Genomic DNA, 19,952 nt, shown 5'->3' on the forward strand with positions numbered 1-19,952 from the left:
TGCAGGGGACAGCTGCTGCGGCACAGGAGCCAGCAAACAGAGTTGTAAACAGGGGAGTTTGGATTGTGGGACTCATTTGGGGTTTGTTTTTGCTGTGTGTGTGGGGGAGGGGGCTGGTTTGTTTTGTTTTTGTGTTGGCCGGACTAACAGGATTTAGGTGGGAAGGCTGATAAACACAGAGGCAGCAGTGGCCATGGCCCAAGTAGTAGAGGACACAAGGAGATGATTGGATGTGGTAGCTGCGGTATGTACATGATTCTGGAGGGGGTACCTAAAAGGAGTTCTGTTTGCATTAAGTGCTGCCTTATAAAGCTGATGGAAGAAAAGATCCTGGGATTGAAGATGCCGGTGGAAACTTCGGTCGAGTTTAGAAGGGGGTTCGAGCAGATGATGGAGAAAAGGCATGAGGTGGCTGAAGGGGAAAGGTTAGACATGCAGATGGAAGCAGGATCAAAGGCCTCTGAGGGGGGACTGCTGGGTGAAGAAAATGGACAGTGGAAGCATGTGACTAAGAGAACCAGGCAGAGGAAAAGATGGGCCAGTGAAGAAGAAATAGAGCTCAAGAACAGGTATGCAGAGTTGGAGAATGAAGAAGGGGTACAGCAAGTGGCCACTGAAGATGGAAGGGCAAGGAAGAAGAGAAGAGAGGTTAGTCCCATAGATAAAGGGGAAAAGTCGATGGAGACAACACCAAAAATGAGCACCAGGAGGATACAGGATGAGTTGAAGAGGATTACAAGGAAAAATAGAAATGGAAAGGATTTGCAGCTAGAAGAAACAAGAGAGAGACCAGAGAATCGGACTGTGACCAGGAAAAGGCAGGTCTTCGTGATTGGGGACTCCTTATTGAGAAGAATAGATAGGCCTGTAACTAGAGCTGATCCAGAGAATAGAAGGGTGTGCTGTCTGTCTGCCAGGTGCTAAGATAAGGGATGTGAAAGTGAGGTTGAAGAGGATCTTAAAGGGAGTGAGCTAATTCAGTTCAAACTAAATGAAAAGATAAAAATAAATCTGAGACTAGGGTTTTTGATTTCAAAAGGGCTAACTTTAATAAATTAAGGAAATTAGTTAGGGAAGTGGATTGGACTAAAGAATTTATGTATCTAAAGGTGGAGGAGGCCTGGGGTTATTTTAAGTTACAATTGTAGAAGCTATCAGATGCCTGTATCCCAAGAAAAGGGAACAAATTTATAGGCAGGTGTTTTAGACCAAGCTGAATGAGCAAGCATCTCAGAGAGGTGATTAAGAAAAAGAAGAAAGCATATAAGGAGTGGAAGATGGGAAGGACCAGCAAAGAAAGCTACCTTACAGCATGTAGGGACAAAGTGAGAGGCTAAAAGTCATGTAGAGTGGACCTTGCAAAGGGAATTAAAATGAATAGTAAAAGGTTTATAGCCATATAAATAGGAAAAAAACAAAGTAGTGGGACCGCTAATCGCTGAGGATGGAGTGGAGGTTAAGGATAATCTAGGCATGGCCCAATATCTAAACAAATACTTTGCTTCAGTCTTTAATGAGGCTAATAAAGAGCTTAGGGATAATGGCAACAGAACAAAGGGGAATAAGGGTATGGAGGTAGATATTACCATATCAGAGGTAAAAGCCAAACTTGAACAGCTTAATGGGAGTAAATCAGGGGGCCCAGATAATCTTCATCCAAGAATGTTAAAGGAACTGGCACGTGAAGTTGCAAGTCCATTAGCAAATTTTTTTTAATAAATCTCTTAAACTCACGGGTTGTGCCGTTTGACTGGAGAATTGCTAATATAGTTCCTATTTTTAAGGAAGGGTGGGGGGAGAAAGTGACTTGGGTAACTACAGGCCTGTTAGTTTGACATCTGTAGTATGCAAGGTCGTGGAAAAAATTTGAAGGAGAAAGTAGTTAGGGACATTGAGGTTAATGGCAATTGGGACAAATTACAACATGGTTTTACAAAAGGTAGATTGTGCTGTGCCAAACCAACCTGACCACCTTCTTTGAGAAAGTAACAGATTTGTTAGATAAAGGAAATGCAGTGTCTCTAATCATCCTCGATTTCAGTAAGGCATTTGATACAGTACCACATGGGGAATTATTGGTTAAATTGGAAAAGATGGGGATCAATATGAAAACTGAGAGGTGGATAAGCAACTGGTTAAAGGGGAGACTACAACGGGTCGTACTAAAAGGTGAGTTGTCTGGTTGGAGGGAGGTTACTAGCGGAGTTATAAACTGGGGGCAAATCAGTTGGAAGTAACTGAAGAAGAGAAGGACCTCGGAGTCCTGGTTGATCACAGGATGACTGAGTGGCCTTTGTGACATGGCTGTGAAAAAGGCTAATATGGTCTTGAGGTGCATTAGGCAAGGTATTTCCAGTAGAAATAAGGAGGCGTTAGTGCTGTTATACAAGGCAGTGGTGAGACCTCATTTGGAATGTGCAGTTCTGGTCTCCCATGTTTAAGAAGGATGAATTCAAACTGGAACAGGTACAAAGAAGGGCCACGAGGATGATCCGAGGAATGGAAAACCTGTCTTATGAAAGGAGACTCAAGGAGCTTGGCTTGTTTACATTTCTCAAAAGAAGGCTGAGGGGAGACGTGACTGCTCTCTCTTTAAATATATTAGAGGGATAAATACCAGGGAGGGAGAGGAATTATTTAAGCTTAATACCAATGTGGACACAAGAACAAACTGATATAAACTGGCTATTAGGAAGTTTAGACTCGAAATTAGACGAAGGTTTCTAACCATCAGAGGAGTGAAGTTCTGGAACAGCCTTCCAAGGGAAGTAGTGGGGGCAAAAGACCTATCTGGATTCAAGATTAAGCTAGATGGGTTTATGAAGGGGATGGTTTGATGGGATAACATGATTTGGGCAACTAATTGACCTTTCACTATCAGTGGTAAATAAGCCAATGGTTGGATGATAGGAGTTACTATAGAGAACTTTTTCCTGGGTGTCTGGCTGGTGAGTCTTGCTCACATGTTCAGGCTTCAGGTGATCGCCATATTTGGGGTCGGGAAGGAATTTTCCTCCAGGGTAGATTGGCAGAGGCCCTGGAGGTTTTTCGCCTTCCTCTGTAGCATGGGGCACGGATCACTTGCGGGAGGATTCTCTGCATCTTGGGGTCCTTTGAACAATTTGAGAATTCAATATCTGAGATATAGGTGAGAGCATTATTCTAGGAGAGGGTGGGTGAGATTCTGTGGCCTGCATTGTGCGGGGGGTCAGAGTAGATGATGATAGTGGTCCCTTCTGACTTGAAGTCTGAGATGCGGTGGGGGAGTGCGGGTGAGTGGCCGTGGGGAGGGCCAGGATGTGGCCTGGCATCAGGTGGCTGTAGCAGCCGTTTGCTTCTCCCCCAGGTATGTGCTGCATGCCCGGCTTAAAGCACCAGTTTCCTTTTCCCCCTCACCCTGGAAATTTGCCGGTTTCTAAAGTTTTCCGGCTAGTTAAGTGCCAGATAGCACAGGTTTTACTGAAGATAACTACTTTATGAAATAGTTGGGTTCTGGATAGGGATGTTAAATTGTGGATAGTTAGCTAAACGAGTAGTAAATGGAATTTCCATTGAATACTTGATTAGTTAAGGGGGAAGGGCGCTCACTGCCCCTGCTCCGACTCCTATTCTATTTAAATAGCAGAGATGCAGCAGGGTTTGCTCCTGGGGGCAGCCTGAGTATGGACTAAGCAGTCCTGGCTTGTGCCGCCCCTGAGAGCTAACCCTGCTGCAACTATGCCTTTTAAATGTAGTACAAGCCTCCTGGCTCTTTTTACATTTAAAAGGCAGAGACGCACTGCTTCTGCGCCTCTATATCCCCTGCCCCCTCCCAACTGCGGAGACAGTGCTGGGGGGGGGAACCGGCTTTTTAGCCAGCTCCCCCTGCACCAGCTCCTGCTCCCCTTCCTTGCTGCCTCTGATAGAGGCAGTGGGTGGTGTAAATACTATTCAACTACTCTTTCACATCCCTGGATGTGGTCATAGATAGTTGCTTCTTGCAACTGTAGAAATATAGAGTAGCATTAATTTTTGGGCTCCTGAGAGAATATTCAGTGTTTCAGAATTGAGGTGGAAAACAAACTCTGAAATAAGTCTAATTAAAAAAAAGCAACCCTCGCCCTCACCCCTTTAAATCTGGGTCCTCAGTAAATACCTTTAAATGTGATTGAGAGTTAAGTGTTCCACCATAAGTGGAGAAAAAGTGACTCTCTGTGCCCCAATTTGCAGACTATGGACACTTACTGCTGTAGGTAAATATAAATCTATGGGTCAGTAGCTTTCTAGATGCTTTTTTCAGATCCTATACAAATCATTGTCCTACATGCACTTAAATAAATTTCCCTTTCATGAGATTCTCGTTAATCTTGTGAAACTTCCATCACCACTTGATCACTAAGAGTAGTATTCACTACAAAGCATTTAGTTTATCCCTTCTATCCAATTGCTCTTAAATTTAGAATGCATTGTTGGTTTGCTGTCAGGCACTTGGAGTTGTTTAAAAATTCCCTTTTATATTCATGCTATCAAGTACCATTTTGGCATATGCAGTGACTGAGAAACAGATGGGCAAAACTACCAAGTGTAGAGTCTTTGAAATGGTCAAGTGCTCAAAGGTCCCTCCCCACAAAGTGGTTCAGCTGGCTAAACCTCTTACTGAACTTCTAGTCACAGGTTCATGTGTGACTCTATCAACTGCTAACTAGCTTGGAGGACAGTACTGCAAAGCTGTGAGAACTCAAGCTTGTTTCCTTACACATAGTGCTCCAGCAATAGTTAGTTAGTGTGTGTGTGTGTGTGTGTGTGTGTGTGTGTGTGTGTGTGTGTGTGTGTGTGTGTGTGTGTGTGTGTGTGTGTGTGTAAACAAAAAAATAAACAACTCGTTCTTGGACTTAAATCATTTGTAAACCTGTAACATCTTTTGATGTTACTAGGAGTTCCCTGTTAGCTGCCTTATGATCCATTTCTGCCTAGGAGTTTAAAACTTATGATTTGGCCAGCTGAGGAGTCAGATATATCTAAAGATTGTTGAGGAGCTTTGCTTTGGATTTTGAAACTTACAGAATTGCATTTTGTTGGAGGTATTCACTTACAGGTGCTACAGTGAAACTAGATGGCCTTTCAAGGTTCTCATCAAAGTTTTCAGTTTCCTTCAGAGTAGGTGAAATGATAAAACTGAGCAAAAAGTTAATACTTACCCAGAGAATTTTAAGTACACAAAAATCAGTTGCTTCTTCTCAGCTGATGGTGCGTTTCTAGTCCCTGATAACTGACTCTGTAGGCATGAAACTATAGTTTCATGTCCAGCAAGATGACTTTCTGCCAGTCTCCAAGCTTGAAACTAATAGGTGCTGAAGCATGATACAAACACAGGGATTTTTTCCCCATCTCTTTCCTCTTCTCCCTCCTCCCCTCACAAGATGTTAATTTCTTTTGGTTACTTAATTGTGCGCCCCCATAACAGAAGATGTTTGTGTTGGGAATTCTTCCTGCACAGTTGCCCAGCTGACAGATATTGGCTCAGTTAATTCTATTATTGTTCTCCTTGGTGAAATATGGGGAGGCACGGCAGTACAATTAGGAAAAAAGACGTTATAGGAGGCTATAGTAGCAAACTTTGTTAAGAGGAAAATGACAGAGCTGTGTTGTAGCATATTTGGGATGCTCTCTCCTTTTACCTGAGGTAGTACAAGTTATGAAATGTTGAGGCTGAGGGAGTTCCTGGCCTATCTTTAGCTAGCTGTTGACATAAAATGAAAATACTTGCCTGGAATGTGAGAAGTCTATATATGAAATTTTAGCAATTAAAAAACAAGTCAGCCCTCGTATTCTATGTTATGGAGAGACTCTGAGTGTGAGGAGTTTATAAGGGCACTGACAGACACTCCTTCAATGTAAAAAGGCAGGAAGGAGAATGGCTCATTCAAACCTCAGACCACAATTAACCCTGTTGCCTTCTGGTTTGCCAGAATGATGTGCAGAAGGGAAGGTTAAGGGTTTGTTTAAATACAGTTGCATACATTTGGAATGGGTCAGATCATGATCTCTGGGTGTGACTTTGGGTAGAAGTAAGGTGTGTACCTGTGGTTAGAGTTAGAAGGCATGTGCTGCTAGCCAGTTACTAATTGACTGAATTTCCAGATTGTTGCTCAGGCAGCAGGATCCTATTTAAATAGCTCACAGCAGCCTGTTGTAGTAGTACCTTTGCAGGGTCTGGAATCATGAGCCCTTTAAATAGCCACAGTAATCCCGGGTAGGTGCCAGGCAATGCAGTAGTGGCAGGGCTGGGAGCCATGAGCCTTTTGTTGTGTTTTTTAATTCAAAGCCTCCAACCTCAGACAACTTATATTATAGATCTGGCCAATTACTTGCTAGGTGTAACTACTATGCAGGCATTGGACTGCTGTATTTCCATTTGTGATACTGTTTCAGCAGTAACAGAACTGGGAAGGTATATCCTAGAACAGTGTTTCTCTACCTTTTTTAAAAAAAGTACTCTGTTTTCAACCAAAAAAAAGTACCCCCAATACCTACAGTTTTCTCACACACACTTTTTTCCCCTACTATTGCAACGCATTTGTTTAAACAACTTAATCATAACTGGGCGGGCGATTAAATTTTTGGGTGTAAAATGTACAAAAATAATAAAGTTCTGTGAGACTTAAAACAAATATTCAGTTTTCTCCAAATTTCAGTTGTGTTGACGTACCCAGCAGGCTTCTCTAGAATACCCATACAGGTACTCATACCACTGGTTGAGAAACACTGCCCTAAAGAATACTGCAGGGAAAAAAAGCTCATGTGGAGGCATTAATAATCAAACATGCTGATGCTTTCGCTAAATACAAGTCTCAATTCAGAAAGGAATTCTGCCGTAAGTCTGAGAGGTAGCTACATTAGTCTGCATCTTTAAAAACAATAAGTCCAGTGGCACCTAAATTTAACAGATTTATTGGGCCCGAAGCCTTTGTGGGTAAAACTCACTTGATCAGATGAATTGGAGTGGAGAACTCACGTACGCACACACCCTCTATAACTTCCACTCCAATTCATCTGAAGTGAGTTTTATACACATGAATTTATGCCCTAATAAATCTGTTAGTCTCTAAAGTGCCACAGGACTCCTTGTTATCTGCCATAGTATCCTTACTATGTACACCATTGTTGCTTTATGTAGTTTAGGAGGAAAGCTTGAAGCAGTACATGCATGAAGGCTAATACCTAATTGCATGTGCTTCTTACTCATGTAGTCAATTGTCACATCCTCAGCAACAACCAGAAATAATGCAAGAAAAGGATATGAAGAAATAGATACTTAGGCTCTGAATTTCCTTGTAAGTCCACGCTAAGTTTCAGAAGCACGCACTAGTTATAATCGTGTACCGGTATTCAGAGAAGTGATTACTTGCAACAGTTGAGAGAGTCCTAACAAAGGGCATCAATCCCTGATAACCTAGATTAATGCTGTACAGGTAGAGCGTAGTCCCGCTATCTTTAGGAGTAGATTAAGTTATATATAAGGTTGGATTATTGTTGATTTTTGCAATAACCATTGTTATATGCCATCGTATGCATGCGATGAGATGACAGGGTGAGAGTTGTTATCAAGTTAAGGGGGGAAATGTAGCCCATGGTTATTTTTTGTGTTCATTTATTGTGTAGTATTTTTAATCCATACTCACTATTAGGGATGCTAGATAGCAGGTAATAGAATAGTCAAGTAACCATATGAATTATTGTCTGTTACTCCAATATTGTATAGTCTCTGGGGGTGGGCTGTCAGTCAGCCAGCCAGTGTGCTGGATCCCCCTGCTACTTCACGCTGCTGTGTCTGTATCGGAGACAGCAGCATAGGGTGCCAGGTTGGAGCTGGTTCACGTGGGGTGGTGTAGCTGAAAAACCAGCTTACCTCGCAGACTGACCGCCTGCCACCCCAGTGCTGCTGCTTCTGATACAGAGGCAACAGTGTCGGGTGGCATCTGCCCCTATCCACAGAGAGTCTGAGCTCCCCACAGACAGAGGCTGCAGGGGTGGCAAGGCTGCCACTAAGATGGGGAGGGAGGTGGCACTGTGAAGCCGGGGCTGGGGGAACCAGATTTTAAGCAGGCTCCTGCTCCCCACTCCTTGCTGCTGCTGATCCAGCAAAGGGGAGGAGGCAATGTGAGCAGTGGAGAAAATTAACTGAGCGCCTTCGCCAGGCACTCAGCATTCAGAGATGCCCATGGCCCTGCATCTGCTTCATTGAGTGTTGAGCTGGGGAGGGGCAAGCAGAGAGAAGACTGAAGCTCCCGTGGGCCTGATCCGGTGGCTTGGTGAGCCAGCCAGATCCAGCCTGCAGACTGTATTTTACTCAGCCCTGATCTAGTGTGACCTACAAAACACAGGCCATAGAATAATTCCTCAAAATGATTACTAGAGAATATCTTTAGAAAAAAGTCCAATCTTGATTTAAAGATTGCTGATGGTGAATCCCCCATGACCCATGGTAACTTGTTCCAATGGTTGGTTAGCCTCACTGTTGGTTTGTTTGGTTTTTTACACCTTGAAGGCTGAATTTGTCTGTCTTCAACTTCGATATTGGCTCATGTTACACATTTCTCTGCTAGATTGAAGAATCCTTTTATTAAATGCTTGTTCCCCCTGTAAGTGCTTACAGATCTGTTCCTTTGGTTCAGCTAAATACTCAAGCTGCTCAGTAACAATAAGACATGTTTCTTAATCACTTAATTGTTCTCTTGGCCCTTCTTTGACTTTATCAACATCTTTCTTGAGTTGTACACACCAGAACTAGACACAGTATTCCAGCAGTGGTCACATGAGTGTCAAAATGTCCTCAAGATTACCCTGTAGAAGCACCCAAGGATTGCATTTGCATAGTGTTGCTTTGGGAGTGTATTTTCAGTTGCTTATCCACCAGAACCAACGAATCTTTCTGAATCCTGGTTCCTAGGATAGAGTCCCCAATCTTGTGTATATATAGTCTACATCTGCGGTGTCAAACCAGTTCTGAGGCAGTTGCCACTGTAGTTGCTACTGTTGTAGCGAACTAGCCACACTCAACCATCCAAATAACCACATTGGTCAAGCCAAATAGTCACGTGTTGGACACTACTAGCTAGTGTGTTGGACATCACAGATCTCCATTCTTCATCCTTAGATATGCGCATTTACTTTAAAATGATCTTGTTTGTTGGCCCTCAGCCTTACCAAGTAAATAAGTTTGCCCCATATCTGTGACCTGTTCTCATTAATGACCACTCCCTCAGTTTGTCATCTGTAAAAGTGAACTTATGTTTTCTTCTAGGTCACAGATAAAAAAACTTAAATAGTAAACATACCATGAAGACTTGCCTCTGAGACCTCCAGTAAACTCTCCAGCCATTTCTTGAACGCACATTATTTGGACCTGCTGATTTTGAATTGTCTAACCATAGTAGGATTTAAACAGCTACTCAGCTTAGTTGCTGTTCTAACAAGTAGTATGCAAAGACTTACGGATGAAAAAAGCAACACTCTATCTTCCTTTTTTTGTGCATTTCAGTTTTAAACATTAGGTCCTTGCCTTTCCCTATGTAGTTGGCTTTACTTTTTGTGTGGCTTTTCTATGACCGTATAGAAAAGAAACCCTTGAATCAAATAGGTAAAAAACCTCAATATCAGGGATTCAGGAGGAGGTATATAGTACCTGAGCCTTAAAAATAACTGAATAAGCTTCAAACGACATTTAAATTAATCTCTGGCTAATATGGTAAATGCACAAGTCATTACTGTTGATCTCCTTAGTAATTAAGCTTTCATATATTAGGCAAAGTGGGCAAGCAAGTTTAACCAGAAACTTCAAGTTGAATTCATTCACTACTAAAATAACACCATACTGTATTATAACTTTAGAGTACGTGTGTGTGTGTGTGTGTGTGTGTGTGTGTGTCTGTGTGTATGTATGTGTATATTAAAAATACTATGCTAAAATAACATTGAGGTAGCTCCAAAATTAGAATTGAGCTATCTTTATAACCTTAATTTGTTCCTTTCAAGTATGTGTATTGACATATTCTTGAATTGGTGATCAGATTATTTTGTCCATGAGCCTTATCTTCCTCAAGGTAACAGGACAGCTGGTGTTTACTTAAGTAGCTCTTAAGTATTTTTTGTTTTGCCTTATTCAGGTTGTAGGCCCGTTTACTGCATGGTCTTCAAACTAAGGCTGTTGAAAGGTGGGTATTTCATTGTGTAGTCAATAAGAATTTTTATCGACTACACAATTAGTCAGGAAAGAAGCGCTTAGTCATGGCTTGTCCTGGGTCCAGGAGCTACCCCTGCTGCAATTCTATGGTTAAATGTAGGAGGAACCGGGCAGGCAGGCAGGAAGCCTGGCTTCTACTACGTTTAAACTGCAGAGCTGCATTGGGGGTAGGTCCTGGACCTGACTGGAGCCAGGACTGAGCTGGGCTGCCTGTCTGACCAGAACAGCTCCTGTCCATGGTTGACCAGGTTGGCTTCAGGGAGAGGCTGTTCCTGTGCAACAAGGGCTGCTGCGGGGTTCCAGCTCCCTGCCAGGATCCTATGAGGAAAGGGGCTGCTGCTGGAGCAGCCTCTGGCGGTTGCCAGCCTGGGCCTGCTTTGCAGCAACCTTCCCTCATCCTCTGCCTTCCCCCTCCCCCCCCCCCCCCACTGCTACCTCTAATAGTAATAGTAGCAGCGGGGGTGGGGGGTAGGTGGCATTGTTATTCCTCCAGCAGTGGCTGCTTGCCCCCCCCCCCCCCCCCCACACACACACCCCGCCTCTGATTCAAGTAGTATAGACCCAACATCAAATTAAGTGCTAGGTCTCTCGTGGAGGTGGAGTGACTGAAGCTGTATCTATATTAGTATTTGCATTAGTCGGGTGTGTGGGTGTGTGTGGGTGTGGGTGTGTGTGTGTGTGTAGAGACGGGGAGAAATCCCTGTAACACAAATACCAGTGTGGACAGTGCTATGTCCTGCCAACATAGTTACCACTGGCCATTAGAGTTGATCTAATTATGCTGTCGAAGTGGTCTGCTGCTAGCCTAGAGTGACTACATAGGAGACTTTTTAACAGCTGCAGTGAACCTGGTAGCACTAGTACATTTATTATTGCTGGCCAGTGCCTGCACTGGCCCACTTTCATCGCTGATCATAATTAACATTTTCAACAGTGGAAACTAAGATTAAAGCTAAATATAAGAACTCTAGACAAATGTATGCTGAGTGGAGAAAGTGACATGTGCTTGAAAATTGAGATTACCAGCAATTAATCATTTCTTCTTATTACCAAAGTAGTCTTTCCAAGGGTGTGTACTCTTCTGATTTTTTTTAAATGCAATGTAATAGTCCCACTCAGAATATTGCCAATCTCGAGGTTCTTATCGGACTCCAAGTCAGGAGATCAGTCCTTTAAACATAGTTGATCAATCATTAGATTGTAGAAAAGAATTATAAACTGCTGCTATTTGTCCTCAGTGTATTTAGTGATGTCCGTGGTTTCAGATGTATTAGGTATGATAATTTTGGCCTCTGCTGCAGTAGTTCTCATCGCCACATCTGCCCACCCCCTGCCTAGCAATGAATTTTGCTCCCCAATCTTCAAAACTAGTTCTGCCTGCCCCAGACCTCACCCCCCCCCCCCCCGTTTCCCTTTCCTCTGGCTTCTTCCCCCGTGACCCTGGAGTGTGATCCACACTCTCCTTCCAATTATAGGAAGATGTCTCCAGGGACTCTCCCTTCTCCACTCCTAGCTGGAGTACTTAAGGCAGTGGTCCCCAACGTTTTGGGGCTGCTGGGTGCCTGGGGGCGGGGCCGCGCACAGGCCACGTGACTAGGGGTGGGGCCAAGCATGCGCTGCATGCCCAAGGTCAGCACCGGCATGTGCTGCGATCCCGGGCAGGGGCTGCCCAGGTTCCGCGCGGCGGGCCAGGGCCAGGGCTGGCGCGGTGCCCCCGGGGGCGGGGCCGGGGCTAAGGCCGGCAAGGGCATGCATGGCACCCCCGGGGGCGGGTCCAAGGCTGGTGCCAGGGCCAGCAAGGGCATGCGTGGTGCCCCCGAGGGCAGGGCCAGGGCCGGCAAGGGCATGTGCGGGGGCCAGGGCCAGGGCACGCGCTGCGCACCTGGGGGCGGGGGTCAGCCATGCGCCTGGGGCTGGGACCTGCTGCACTCCCGGGGTTGGGGCCAGCCCAGATTGCTCTGCGGGCGCATGTAAAGGGCCCGGTGGGTTGGGGACCATGGACTTAAGGAACTGGCTGAGATGACCTGAGCCATTTGAGGAGAATGGGGGAGATTGCAGAGGACTGGCCAAGGGCAAATTATAGTAGCTATCTAGGGAAAGTAAGTTCAAGCCAGAGACCAGTCAACTTGAGTACCCAAAAATATAACAGCAAAACACTTATTCCATCATGAACTAGGTGGTTACTAAGTTACAATTGGCATGGATTTGTTAAGAACAAATCATGTCAAACCTAGTATGCTTATTTGACAGGGCAACAAACTTTGTGGAAGGGAAGAAGCAGTAGATGTGATATATCTTTACTTCAATAAGGCTTTTAATACTGTCTCTAATGAAGTTTGCAAATAAATAGGGAAATATAGCATATATCAGTGATATTCAAATCTCAGTGGTTCAGGAGACAAATGAGCGATCAGCACTACCCAGAAGAGCGGTAGTAGTGTGAATTCAGTTTCATTTACTGTACTCCCAGGTATTTATATTTTAACAGTATGATGGGGAAATAGTGTGTGTGTGTGTGTGTGTGTGTGTGTGTGTGTGTGTGTGTGTGTGTGTAAACTCACAGCAGAAAGACCCAGGTGTTAGTTTTATCAGCTACAGCTAGTTAATAACTTAGACTTGTGTGAATTCCACAGCATTTTACTATCACAAGGCACATTAAAGAGCCACTTAGAGCGCACAAGCCAGTCTATCACTGGCTTAAATTAACCTGCTTTAAGGCTTAGATGAATCTTCTGTAAGGTGGGTGCACATTTTATAGGTTCATAATCAGGGTGGAAAGACATATTGGGAAGGGTCCACAGGCATTAATACTGCATCCATTTCTGTTCAATATCTTCATAAGTTATTTGGATAATACCGTAGTATACAATTCAAGTTTGTGAATGTCATCAAGCTGGGAGGTGTTACTCCAAAGCGCTTACAACATAAGAATGGCCATAGTGGGTCAGACCAACAGTCCATCCAGTCCAGTATCCTGTCTGTTGACAGTGATCAATACCAGATAACCAAGAGGGAGGGAAACCCAAAAGGTAATCCTCACGTGATCTCTCCCCTGTCACCCACCTCCAGAGAAATTGAATAAAATTATTGCCTTCGATTCTTACGATCCAGAGTTCCAATTTGTCAAGAAAAGCCTTGATGATGCTTTGAGAGAACAGATTTGCACCTTTCCCTTGCTGCTAAAGATTCAGTTTGTTCAAGATTTCAAAAATATCGACAAGATATGCAAGTTCTAAATTTGACTGCTTCAGCACATTTCGGAATTCCTCTTTCCCTTGAACCTGGAGAAATAAATCCAACTCCTCTCTCAGCTGAAAAACTGAGTACGTTCCCTGCTGACAGCCACCGTACAGAAGGGTAGAACAGCAACACATCAAAATTGGAACCCATATTCCAGGCAAAAGCTTTTGATGTGATTCACCACTTTCACCAATCATTTGAAAATGGTGTTGAGTTGATCAGGCAACGTTTTTTACGCCAGAGCTTGCCTCTGAATGAAGCCGTGAACTCCAGTTACCATTGGAGTGCACTGTTTCACCAGCGTTTGGAAGCCCGATCTTGAGCCCAGCATGGCAAGTGCACCATCAGTTGTGATACCCACAAGATTTACTCAATCCAGACCATGTACTTCAAAGAAATTGTTAACTATTTCCATCACATCCTGAGCCTTTGTGGTGATATCAAGTGTCTTACAAAGAAGAAACTCGTCTTTGAAGTCTCCCTCAACCATGGATTGTGCGAACACCAATAGTTGAGAGTACAGTGCGATATCGGTCGATTCATCCAATTGTATGGCAAACAATGGAGACTCCTTTATTTCATCCACAACTTGTTCACTGATGTTCCGTGATACCTCATGTATCAGTCTCGATACTGTGTCGTTAGAGACAGATATATCATTCCTTGCTGCTTCCTCGCCAAGAACAAGCCGCGCCATCTCTTTTGCACAGGGGAGAGCAAGTTGCTCTACAATGATATGAGGCTTCTTGGCCTGTGAAATTTTGTATGCAACAATGTAAGAAGCGTGCACTGCATTGCTTGTCTTATTGTAGAATGCACTTGTTGAGTTGAGGTGCTGCCGTTTCAGACCTGATAACTGCTGCTCGAAATAATCTTCATCCTTTTGCAACAAATTGGGGTGGCACTTTTCAAGATGGCGTTTCAGCTTAGCTGGCTTTGAGTCTTTCCCTAAAACTTGGAGACAAATAACACATTGTGGCAAATCCACGCCGTCTTTTTCGGGACAGGTGAAGTTGAATTTGATGTAGTCCTCTGAATACTTGCACTTGACATTTCTTCCTGTCATTGCCATTATAAACAAACTACACCACACCTGTAAAACAGCACATGTAGCACAGGACGAATGACACAGCAACTGCTCAGCATGACGGCCTCAGATGGAAGTTACTGGCAACACAACGCGGTTGCGTCCTAGGTGACGCTATGGATGATGCACCATGTGCTTGTGAACACGGCTTAAAACACCCTAATGGCAGCATTTGCTCACACTGTGTGACTTTGGACAATTTTCCTGTGGACCACTGAAAGTCACGATGGACTACCAGTTAAGAACCACAGCTTTAAAGAAATACAGGCAGTCCCCGGGTTACGTACAAAATAGGGACTGTAGGTTTGTTCTTAAGTTGAATCTGTATGTAAGTCGGAACTGGCGTCCAGATTCAGCCGCTGCTGAAACTGACCAGCGGCTGACTACAGGAAGCCCGAGGCAGAGTTGCTCTGCCCTGGGCTTCCTGGAATCAGCCGCTGATCAGTTTCAACAGCGGCTGACTTGGGGACGCCTGGGGCAGAGCAGCGCCCCAGTTGCTCTACCACAGGCGTCCCGAGAAAAGCCTGGTCTGCTGGGGGGAGGGGGGGCGAGCGCACTAGCTGCCCCTCCCCCCAGCAGACCAGGGAGACGCGGAGGACCCGGGCGGGGGGACCGCCCAGATGCGCCACGGTCTCCCCCCTGCCCGGGTCCTCCGTGGCTTTGCTCCGCGTCTCCCTGGTCTACTGGGGGGGGGGGGGGGGGGTGTCCCAGCAGACCAGGGAGACGCGGAGCAGCTTTTCTCGCCCCGGAGGACGCAGGCGGTGGGACCGCGGCGCCTCTGGGCGGTCCTGCTGCCCGCGTCCTCCGGGGCGAGAAAAGCCCCGTTCGTAAGTGCGGATCCAACATAAGTCGGATCCGCATAACCCGGGGACTGCCTGTATGTCAAAAGTCACATTTGCAGCAGCAGTAGTCGTCACATTAAATAAAGTCTGAGTACATTTCATTTATGCTATTAATCATTGTCAGTTATCAATATTAAGTTGTAAATTTTCAGTCATGCAAATGGGCATTCTTATGATTCTTTGACCACTTATTGTGAATTTTGATGTAGTTTGGCTGTTGGGTTTGAAAAGGTTGCCAACCCCTGATTAAGAGCATGTCTACAGTATGGAGTGGTTTGATACTGTGGAGATTACTCCGCCAGGGGGTTGATTTTTAGCCGGTCTAATGACCCACTAAATTGACTGCCGATGACTCTCCTGTTGACACCCCTTGCTCATCTCATTCTGGTGGAGTACCAGAGTCAACAGGACAGTTTTCCTCTTTTGACCCAGCATGGTGAGGATTCTGTGGTGAGTAGATCTTATCTGCAGAGGTTCAAACTTTGCTAGTAACTGAAATTGTGTAGCTTATATCAACTTGTCCTGGTAGTGTCCTTAGGGTTGGTCTGCAATAGGAACTTAGTCATAACTAAATCGTCACTCCACAGTGTGGAAAATCCACGCCTCTGTTGACTTTAGTGCGACCGATAGGGATGCTTGTATGTAGCAGTAACTTGGCCGCTCTATATATGCTGCTGTTACGGGTAGTCAGTTCTTTAAGATACACATTTAACAGTGGATATGCCAACATTGCTGTGAGACTCTTCAGTATTTTAATTTAAATATGTTAACACTGCATGAACATAGAAATGTACATTTAATACCTTAAGCTTTAATGTTTAACTGTTAAATTGGTATCACAAGATAATGAGCTTGGTTCCAATAGATCCTGCTGAGTGGTCATATTCTCATCTACAACATTGTATGCTGTAGCTGTGGTCGCTCCCGGTTTATCAGACAGGCAGGGCGAGGTGATATCTTTTATTGAGCCACCTTGTGTTGGTGCCAGATGACCTTTCAGACTTACACAAACCTGAAGAAGAGCTATATATAACCTCGAAACTTGTCAAGAGAGGTTCTTACAGTAAAAGATATTGCCTCATCCACCTTGTTTACCTACTGCATTATCATTCTTAGCAATGTTGTTGGGTCCCAACACAAAACATAATAAGAAAGAAATCTTTCAGTCTAAAAGTATAGCAAATTTCACTTCATAGTCTTCCACGAAACTCTGAAGGGGGCATTGGACACTTACTCACTTAGAATTGTTATTTAGCTCTTCCTGATAGCTGTGTTCCACTAGGTTTTCTCCAAATACATTGTTCTGTGACATGGCTACTATGGAACCCTACCGGAATATGGAGTTGGACTACAAGGTACTGATAAGTGGCGACTTTATTATAATGGTGTGGTTTTGAAAAGTTCATTATATGGAAATTAACTTTCCAAAACAGTGCTTTATAATAATGCCACTTGACCATTTAGGTCAGCTCTGTAGTCTAGTTCACTGGTATTCATGATGTCATAACACAATCTGGGATGTTGCACCAGGGCTCTCAGGTCACTGGGAAACATGAAATGACCTTCTAATTTTAAATCTTGGCAAATGGCAGTGGCATTCAGCATATGTGAATGTTTTACTTCATTGTAAAGCAGTATTTCCCTATTAACTTTCTTTTAAAAACCTAACTGGTAACTTAGAAGGCTTGCAGAACAGATCCTCCATAAAGACATGTATAATGTTGTTACTGTAACTTAATAGAACTGCACATTGTGTCAAGCCCAGGAATCTAGAATAAAAACATTCTTACCTGGTTGGATGGGCCGTGCAGTTAGCTATGTATTAATGTAATACATTTATGTAAATGGTAAGAAGAATATATAGCTCTTGACAGAGACTTTACATGAGATGAAATGAGACACATCAACAAAGGGTATATTTAAACTACAGCCACTAAGAGGCACAGTTGTGGTGCTGCTCTAGCGTTTATTGTATACTGTTGACGCTTCCTGTGTTGATGAAAAAGGGTTTGTTTTTTCCATTTGTGTAGTTAATGCATCTTTCTGCGAGGCAGTAGCTAGATCAGTGGAAGAATTTTTCTGGCAGCCTACCTGCATTTGCCCTAACTATGGCATCTAGCACGCAAAATATTTCACTGCCCTGAGCAACATATAACCAGGTCAGCCTAATATCTACATGTAGACCAGGCCTTAGAGTTAGAGGCTGAATGCTGATGATTTTATTTTTAGTTGTAATTATTAAATGCTCATATGGCTATTGCATTTCATTATGTTCATGACATTCTAAGCCATCTAAGAAGCTTACTACAAACTTGTGTAAATGTGGACATAGAATAATAATTTAGCAGACTGTGTGGCTGATGGGCATTTCAGTGAAATGGAGCTTTACTTATAATTGTTAAAATGTCATTCTACTTGGTTTGTCCTCTATAGGCTTTACATATATGAAATTCTGGTGCTAATCTTAAGTTTTCTAGAAAGAACAAGGTTGGAGGGAGGGTAATGGAGGTTGAAGGGAAGGGAATGTTCCAGAGTAGAAAGAAAAATGTGAGAAAATGTGTAGCTAGAGCAGGAGGGTAAGAAGGAAAACAGGTTCTAAAATGTGTCAGAGTAGATCCTGTGTGCATGTACCTTATGTGCAATATTTTACCTCTTAACTATGGGTGTTGGGGGCTCAAATTGTTTGTGGGTCTCAACTTGGATGGTGGTTACTTCCATGTTGTCATTCTCCTGGTCCACAAGAAGTACTTCAGGTTCACAGTAGGATCCAACAATTGTCAGTGCTGAGTTCTGCCTGTCTGGTCTTGGAATTTATGGGGGATGTGCCTGACTATAGCTGGGGCACATCTAAGAGGGAATCCACTTATGCTTATATCTAGATGACTGGCAAATGAGAAGCAGGTGCCAAGAGGAGACATATTGCCTTAGGTTACAGCCCTCCTTTTTTTTTCCCTGCTGAAGATGCTTGGTGAGCTACTGGTACTTTTTCTTTTGCACCATCGCAGATGTTAATGTTCACAGGCGCTCTAACTGAGCAAAAGATTTCTTGCCAGAGGAGAGGTTCCAGTCCCTTCAGCCTGTAATGCACCAACTATGGACAAGACAGGCAACGGTGTGAACCCTTCTTGGGCTCTTTAGCCATATATCTACATGAATCTACTTAAAAGGGATGTAAGCATGAATCTGCTCTTAATGATTAATTGATGAGCCCGGACTCATTGGTTAATCCGAATGGTTACATGCAGCTTTTTCCTTCCCCCCCCCGCCCAGCTATTTCTGTATCAGAGGCATGGAAGAGGCAGGAGCTGGGCCCCCTGCATGTAAATGTATAACTGCTGTAAATTCAGAAGTTACATGTGGACAAAATTACATGCATTTAAACATCCCTACCTTTCGATGTTGCTTGCCAAATATTACCTGTGGCATCTGCAGTGACCTCTAGTCCCCTTCGAAACATCATGTAAACAAACAAGCCATGGTCCTGGCCTGAATCCTGCAGGAACCTGACTGGTGAATGTGAGAAAAGAGTTTTTAGTCTCATTTGAGACCTGGACAGTCTTGGTCACTCATTTAAATCACCACTAAGTCAGCCTGCAAGACTTTCCTTCCTGTACCCTGAACCCCTGTATTGCAGATTATGATAATGCATTTCCAGTGTTCAATTAAGAGGTGCTTGATTATCTTTTCCTTTGTCTAGAAGCAGTTGAGTTTTGGGAATGATGCTATCAGCATGGAGTTATCCTCTGCTAGCTCTATACCTTTCAGGTATCAGATTTCTGCAGTGAACACTCATAGCTGTTAATCCATCAAGCCATTGCTATCCTGCAGCTGATACTCCACCAGTGACAGACTCTCATCATAGGTCTGTTTGCCATGGCAAACAATTTTTATCCAGATGCCTTCTTGTTGATTGGTCTCAAGGACTACTACATGCCAAAGTAGGTCTGCCCCACGAAAGCTCGTCACCTAATAAACCATCTTGTTGGTCTTTTAAAGTGCTACACAACTGCTTTTTTTTTTGTTTTGTTTTTGTTTTTTGTTGTTGTTGTTGTTTCAGCTAGTAGAGTGCTTTTGGATCTATGCAGATCTCTAGCTAGCTTTTCTGTACACCTTTTCATCTGTCTGAAAATGCCGTTGCAAAGCAAATATTCTATTGGCCAATAAACACTCAGTGACTGCACCTGATTGGAGGGCTTGTCAGCTAGATGTGTGGGACTGACGGACTGCACCTTAGCAGTCTAGGAGATATTGTTTTCAAGTTGGACAATGTAGGGAATAATTCTGGACACCTTGGATGCAGGTGAAAACCAACAGAGGATTTATTGCACACAGCTGGTGGAGTGTCCCTCCGGTTAACCTGGTGAACACTAGTTAATCAAAACATTACAGTAGATTATATAGGCAGCAGATGGGCGGAGTGGAAGCAATTTGATAGGGTCTGGTGGCAAGACGTAATGAGCACGAGCCAATAAACTACGGAGATTACACAGCATTTCCGCCCATTGCCAATTAAACATCTTATCAATAATATAGGTAGTTATTCCTAATAAGCCACCATAAA

The 19,952-nt window shown here is 43.9% G+C and overlaps 1 protein-coding gene across 1 annotated transcript in view; it reads left to right on the plus strand.

Annotated features, from left to right (window-relative positions):
• The window catches only part of LARP4B (La ribonucleoprotein 4B), a 109,951-nt gene that overhangs the window by 20,139 nt on the left and 69,860 nt on the right, over positions 1 to 19,952 (plus strand). The gene's annotated exons all lie outside the window — the stretch shown is intronic.

The sequence above is a fragment of the Pelodiscus sinensis genome, chromosome 2 (genome assembly GCF_049634645.1).
Source record: "Pelodiscus sinensis isolate JC-2024 chromosome 2, ASM4963464v1, whole genome shotgun sequence".
NCBI lineage: Eukaryota > Metazoa > Chordata > Testudines > Trionychidae > Pelodiscus > Pelodiscus sinensis.